The 7,896-nt window shown below is 42.2% G+C and overlaps 1 pseudogene; it reads right to left on the reverse strand.

The window, feature by feature from the left end:
• Positions 1 to 5,766: 5,766 nt before the first annotated feature.
• Positions 5,767 to 7,590, reverse strand: LOC109449235 (phosphatidylinositol N-acetylglucosaminyltransferase subunit C-like; annotated as a pseudogene).
• Between the last annotated feature and the right edge of the window lie 306 nt (positions 7,591 to 7,896).

Below are 7,896 nucleotides of genomic sequence, written 5' to 3' on the forward strand. Positions count from 1 at the left end.
CTGGAAAGAAATTATTTATAATCCATAACCAAGGCAGCCTGTTGGGCAGACAAACCCAGCAAACGCTCTCTAAAATGTGCCAAGATGGAAGTTGTACTGAAGACAGGGAACACACGTGTGGCCAAAAGCTGAAGGGCCAGGGGATATACGCACAAGTTCCTTTAGGAGGTTTCCAGAGTGGGAGAATTTATTTGACAGCATTAGTACCTACAGTGTGGGGATGTATCTGTGACAATTCCAGCCGGCTCAGGGACCTGTCCCCTTATTCAGCCAACCGCTCATGCAGAAAAAGCGTGTCGGGACTTTTTCTGACTCCCAGATGGAGGCCTGGTCTGGCTACACGAATGCTGTAAAATCAGGTAGCATTTAAATCATTGGACATTTAAAAATATGGATCACGCATTCGCCATGATTTTGGGTGAATGTTTGAATCTTCCACTGCTTCCATTATTGCCACTGGCTTCCTTTGGCAGGCTGCGTGAACAACTTCACCACAGTTCAAAACTCCGCCTGAAACATGGAGTGGGACTGAGCACCCAGGTGTTATGTGCTTTGGCCAGAGACCAGGAGTGCCTGCAGGCTTTCCTCAACCAGGACAAATGCTGTGCTCCGTCCTTCCTCTTTGCTAGAATACAGGGCGGTGCTTCTGGAAGGGACAGTGCCTTCTGGCTTCACAGCACCTGATTTGAGCTGGTGCCACTCCCGTGGGATGGGCGCCCACCGACAGTGTCTCCGAGGAAATGTGGCATTTCTTGGCTGGCGTCACCATGAAATCTCATTGATCTAGCTCAACAATGATGATTCAGGAGGAGGCTAAGAACCAGCGTGAGGACATGATTAAAGAAACCTGTTTTCAGTTCTTGTGTGAGGCACTATTTTTAACTGTGATAAAAAAAAGAAATCTGTCAAGGAAAGAAACACAAAAGGCTCAGTGAGATCCTTTTAGAGGTGCACTGAATACTTTCTTCTTGGCCCAGCGTGAAATGGCCAAGTGGTAAACACTAAGCTGAAGCCATGTATTGCCAGTATAGATACCCTTTGGGATACAATAATCATTATAATGTTTTTAAATGCATAGTTAGTGCTATAATTTTGTTATTAAGATGTTTAATATTCAGATTTCTAGGTTGACTTTATCATGCAGGAACAATAACGTCTTAGCACCATCCTCTGTGAGACGGCTCCCACCATCTCCCTATGAAATACATTTATAATACCAGACACTCATACTTCTGAGGTCGCTGCCAATACAATCTGCCCACGATGGTGATGTCATCCAGACCATCAAGCTTTCCTTTTTCTTGAACTATAACTGACTAAAGACAATTCCTCTTCGACTCTTAGATGTAAAGAAGTCTCGACCAGAACTTCTAGAAAGATTCGTGGCACATATTACATTAAATAACTAAAAATTAAATGTAGCTTTTATGTATTCATTTGTCACAAGTGCCTCTCACACCATACAATTCTATCAAGATTAGAATTGTCATATCATCTAACCTCTATCCTTCTGCCTTGTGTTACCAATGTAATTGTTATAAACAGCACTACAGGTGGCCACAATCAAATCCTCATAGTAGTGCCTGGTGTACTTTCTGAATTCCATCTCAGAGGTGAAAACCCTGAGGCACAACAAGATCGTAGCTCATTAGTCAGATAAGCAAGGGGCCTCTGACCCAATGGGGCCCGAGGCCCCACGACTTTTCTAGCACAAAAGAACTACCCTTCTTTCTCTTCTAATTGAAGAGTGGGCTTCGGCTTTATGGCTAGCTTGGTTTGTTTGGGCTTTTTCTTACTTTCATTTTGTTTGCCGGTTAGCAAGACCCGCTGTGGCTGCCACAGGTCATCACGACATGAGTATTATATAAGTGTGCTACTGTTGCTATAGCAAGTTACCACAACCTTAGTGGCTTAAAATCAACACAAATGTATTATCTCAGTGTTCACAGGTCAGAAGCCTCACCTGGAGACTGACAGGGTTGCATTCATTGCTGGGGGCTTTAGGGGAGAATCCATTTTCTTGCCTTTTCCAGCTTGTAGAGGCCAGCTTGTAGCTTGTATTCCTCGGCTTGTGGCCTCTTCCATCCTCAAAGTTAATAATGGCTGGTCAGGTATTTCTCACATGGCATCACTCTGACTTTTCTCTCCGCCTCCCTCTTCCACTTTCAAGGGCCCTGGTGATTACATTGGGCGCACACAGATAAGCTATGATATAACCTCCCCATCATAAAGTCACTTGATCAGCAACCTTAATTTGGTCTGCAACCTTCATGCAACATAACATATCCACAGGTTTCTGGGATCAGGAAGTAGACATCTTTGGGAGGCCACTATTCTACCTACCACAGTTATCAAACTCGGAGGATAGAATGTATTTTAGTGAAAAATCTGTTGACTTGGTTTATAATGTTAAGTATTTAGAGAGACGGTGAGTGGCCTCCATTTGCACTCTAGCCTCAGGCCCTGCAAACGTTATTAGGGCTGCTCCGGTGGAAGCAGTCCTGGCCAATGTGAAAGGTGCTGCAGTGGCTTTTAGAGGAGTGGAGAAGTTGAGTATTCGTCTTTGGCCAGCAGCTTTCCCCTCTGGAGAGTTTCCAAGACTCCCCCAGCCTGCAGGTCTCCAAAGGAAAACAGCACCTGTATTATCTTACCTTGGATTCAACCTCTGACTCCCAACACCTTGCTCTTCTTACAATAACATTCCTCCTAAAGAAGGTGAATTTCCAGTTCGTTTTGCTTTTTACTTTTACATAAAAAGGGTAGAAGCAAGTGAAAGAACCTCCTCCTCATCCCAGCTGAGTAGTACAGACACATCAAAGGAAACCAGACAGTGGCTTACATCATCCTGCAGCACATCGCTAAGCAACTGTGGGATCAACATCTGTTTCCATGGAGATGTCACTTCATCGCCATTCTCCAGGCAGAGCAGAGAAGTGCATCTGGGAGGAATGAATATGCCGGGCTGTGCCAGAGGATAATAAACTCTGGAGGCCATGAGCAAAAAGTTATAATCAAGGTGAAGCATTGATGAGGGAGAGGGAGAATCGTCCCTGGATGGATCCAGTGGGGAGTCACTGTCCAGACTGAGGGACACATCACTTGACTCACTTCTCTCAATACACAGAGTGGCCGAGAGGCCTCAGACTCCTACCCAGTCTTGTACGATGGATCCCAGGCTGAGCTGGGGCAGAACCCAGGCTTTGTGCCTCTCTGCCCAGAATTCATCCCACACGGAAGGGAGACACTAAGGAGCAGTAATACTCTTTCTCCTGTGGGTTCCAGGCAAGCAGAGATGGTTTAGCTCCTCTTGCTCCAGCCTTTACTTTGGCCCACCTAGCACAGTGCCTTCCGAGGACAGTGGCTCCCGCTCCCCTAAGGCAAACCCTGTGACTGCAAGGGATGGCCTTCTGAAATGACATAGCAGAGAGGAAGGGAAAGGACTTATGTTTACCCAGTACTTGCTATGTGCTTTTTACAAGCTATCTCAACGAATCCTCAAATTCTGCCTGTGGAGTGTGAGCCTCACTTTACAGGCAAGGAGCTGGGGCTCAGAGAGGTGAGGTGGCTTATTCAAGGGGGTGATGATAAAATAGCAAACTTTTAGATTTCACTTACTATGCGCTAGGCATTATTTTAAGCTCTTTACAAGTATGAATTCATTTCATTGCCGTACCAACTCTCTGAGAGGGTATTATATGTCAGTTACTAAGTGACAGAGCCAGGCTTTGCATCCTGGCGTGTCTGTTCCACTGAATACTCTGAGCCCACTCTCCACACTAAGGGTAGCAGCAGATGAGCAAGAGTGAGGTTGGCCACACAGGAATGAGCTGACGGTGATGGATGCTGAAATAGGATGCCTTCTCTCACTTCCTTCTTCCACTCAGCATGGTGATTTTAAGCCTCACCCATGTTCAAGAGTGGTAAAATTAGTTCATTTGCACTGCTGTAAATGAGCTATTACAATTAATTTATCCATTCTCCTGGTGATGAACATTTAGGTTGGTTCCAATTTGTCGCTATACTGCTGCTGGGGACATTCTCATTCACGTCTCCTTGTGTCGTGTACAAAGTTTCTTTGGGATCTATACTTAGAAACAGAATTTCTGGATTGGGGCATAAGTGCAGCTTCCATTTTATAAAATAATGCCAAATTGCTCTCGAAACATTTTTTTTATCAATTTACGCTTCTGCCATTAGTGTTTTTGAGTTGTCTTCCCTTCCCATCCTCACCCACACATGGAATTGGCAGAATTTAAATTTTTGCTAATCTGATGCAAAAGAGTATCTTGTCTTAATTTGTATTCATCTGAACACAAAGAGACTGTGTTCTTTTTTGTTTTTTTTTAATATGCTTCCGGCAATTTGAGTTTTCTCTTTTGTTCATTTGCGAAGTTATATTTTTCTTGGTGATTTGTGGAAGAAAGAACTATATTAATTCTGGATATTAATTCTTTCTTAGTTTAATGGGTTATAAATATCCTGTCCCAATATGTGACTTATGTTTTGCCTTAATAGTGGTGTTTTTTGAGCAACAGAAATGTTTAATTTAATATAGTCAAAATTCTCAGTCTTTGAAGTTTGTGCTGTCTGTGTGCTGTCTGTGACTTGTTTAAACAATTCTTTCCTGTCTCAATTTGGTATAAAATTATAACACTTTTTAAAGTTCTGCTTTTCACATTTGGATCTTTAATCCATCTGGAAATTATTGTTTTGGTGTAGCATGAAATAAATATTATATTTTTCCATTCAGATAACCAAATGTTTTCATCCTTTGCCCCCGATTTATAATGACACTTCTGAAATATCTCTAGTTTCCACTTGACTATTGATCTTTCCATGTGCCAATACCCTATTGATGTAATTACTATACCTTCACAAATCTTGATATCTGGCCAATAGAGTTTACCCATTCCACTTCCAAGTACCTTTGCAATTCGGGGTCCTTGGTTCATCCAATTAGATTCTACAATCTGTTGACAGTTCCCATGAAAAAGGGGATAGGTATTAGGATTGTATTGAAAATATAGGTTAATTTAAACACAATTAACATTGTTAGGATATTGACTTCTTTCACCTATGACATATTGCACAACTTTGGTTAAGTTTATTTTCTTTCTCCAAGATAGCCAATAATTTTTAGTATGAATGGGTGTTGAGTCATAGCAAATGCTTTTTCTGCATCTATTGAAGTAATAGCATACTTCCTCTCTTTCATCTTTTTTTTTTTTTTTGGATATGTTATTATTTTTTAATGTATAGAAACCGCATCACTTCCTTTGCCACAGTGACTAATGTATGGGAGGCAATCATCCCTAAGGGCCCCAGAAAGCTTTTCCATCTGCCAAGTAACAGAACGGATGAGCACCTTCGCCACCCAAGCCTTTGGTTAATTTTTTCCTTTGAGCTCTGTTCTCCCACCCACATTAGTCTCGTGCTTCCAGGATGGAATTCTGCTTTCAAATCTTATCCTACCCTGTTTCCCCGAAAATAAGACCTAGTTGGACCATCAGCTCTAATGCATCTTTTGGAGCAAACCTTAATATAAGACCTGGTATAATATAATATAATTAATAATATAATATCATAATATAATATAATACCAGATCTTATATTATAGTAAAATAAGACCAGGTCTTATATTAATGTTTGCTCCAAAAGACGCATTAGAGCTGATTGTCTGGCTAGGTCTTATTTTCGGGGAAACACAGTAGTTGGAAGGCTCCTGTGTCAGCTTACCTTCACAATGATGGAATGAAGGTCCCTAACTTAGCTGAGGAACCTGGACAAGTCCTTGATTTCAGCCTCATCCCAAAGCCCATGAATGCTTCCTTTAAAAAGCTGTAGGTGGATGAGGTAGGAAGGCAAAGACAGGAGCTGGTCACCAGCAGAAGGGCAATGACGATGGCTCCCCCCGTGCTAATGGACAGCAGGCCTCCCAAGGCTGAAAATGCAAAAAGCAGGGTGACTCCCATAGCTGCAGGGAGTACCCATGCGTGTCTTCCCTGTTTTCTGTAACATGGGCCACGGGCAAAAATATGGATGGCAAATGTCACCATGATGAAGGCATGCAGGGACCAGGAAAAACATGAGGCGAGGCGGACAGAAGCAAAGATGGCCACGTTTGCAGACAACGTGCTGGACACAATGGCAGCACGGGTGCAGTAGTGGCGGAGGATGAGGTGGCCTAACACCATGAAGACAGACATAGCACAGAGGGTGTCAGTGCTGACAGACTCTGTCAGGGTCTTCAAGATCTTCGAGAAACCGTGTGTGAAAGCAACGAAGACCAGTGCGTTCTTCACCCACCGGTCCGCCTGCTCTTCTCCATCCTTCACCTCCATCAGTGAGATCAAGCAAAATATAGCCAATCAATGCAGAGGCCAGGCTGGTCCCAAAAAGCCAGGGGGGGGGGGGAAGAGGGGGCAAAAGACCCTGGTCCATATACCACCAGATGACCACAAGACACTGCACAGACACTGCATAGCTGCTGCACGACCATGCTGGACTCAAATACCACAGTCCATCAGCGGTATTTCCCGGCATAGATGTTTTCCCAGGGCTCTTCCAGGAAACGCCAGTCCACGTAGCCCTCGGGAAAGGGCTGTCACTCATACAAGACCTTCTGCCACCTGATCTCCTTGGTGTTAGTTCCAGGTTGGGCTCATGTTGTCCTTTCCCTGAAACTCAGGCCAGTTCAATTTTCCTTGCAGAAGTCCACGTGGTTCTCATTCTTCATAAAGTTTTAAAATAAGACCTCTCTGGTAATTCCATGCTGTGTTCTGGTTGATATTGTGCCGGTCTTCCCTAGTTTTCAAAGGCAGCAACCCAGGCTAGGTCTGCAGAAGATGAGATTCTTGTTGGAAGCAGGACAACACAGCCAAGGTCCTGCCCACCAGTTCATAGAGATGCGCGGCGGGGACACTGCAGCTCCTGTCTCCTTTCCCATCCAGGGCATTGCCTCGCTTTCATCTTTTTGTGTAACGAATTACATTAACAGCTTATGTAATTATGCCTACTCATCTTTACAGTCCCGGGCTAAACTTGTTCATGACTTTACAATCCTGGGCCAAACTTGTATACATGAATGAATTGTTTAATAGTTTGGTCAAGATTTTTGCACCCATGAGTTCATCAGTGTTTGTTGAACTATAATTTTTCATTCACTTCTCTTGTTTCCTTGTTTTGACAGTTTTACCAGCTTCATTAAAGAGTTAAGAAACTCATCTCATTTCTAGAACAATTTGTGTTTTAAAAAAAGGTATATTTAGTCCTGGAATTTTGTATGTGTGTGGGGTAAGGAGGGGCTAGCCTATGAAGCTATCTAAGGGTTTCTTTTTTAAAAATCATTGTTTAGTCACCAATTTAATTTATTTAAATGTATACTCAGATTTTATATTTCTCATTAAACAATATTTAATTAATTTTTCTGTAGGATATTATCTATCTCATCTATAATTTTAAAGTAGTCAAATAAAATTATTTGTAATACTTATTTTTAACCTTTCTTCCTTGATAAATCTTGCTAGAGATATTTCATTCATCTGTTCAAAGAACCAGATATGGGCTCAATTAATTCTCTCTACCATACATTTGTGTTCTGTTGTACTAATTTGTGCTCTTGATGCTATTGTTTCTTTTCCTCTCCTCTCTATTTGAGTTTATTGCTCTTCAGTTGGGTATTAGCTTATTAATCTTCAGTTTTCCTGATTTTCTAATATAAATACTAAGTTCCACTCTAATTTCTATCTTAGCTGTATTCCACACATTTTTGATATATTTTTACTGTAATTCAGTCATAAGAGTTTTCTAGTTTGCATTTTGATTCTTTTACCCGTGATTTATTTAGATGTGTGTGTGTGTGTGTGTTTAGTTCAGTTTCCAGGTACATGAGGTTTT

This window comes from Rhinolophus sinicus, chromosome 2 (genome assembly GCF_057876585.1).
Source record: "Rhinolophus sinicus isolate RSI-liver-muscle chromosome 2, RSI-T2T, whole genome shotgun sequence".
NCBI lineage: Eukaryota > Metazoa > Chordata > Mammalia > Chiroptera > Rhinolophidae > Rhinolophus > Rhinolophus sinicus.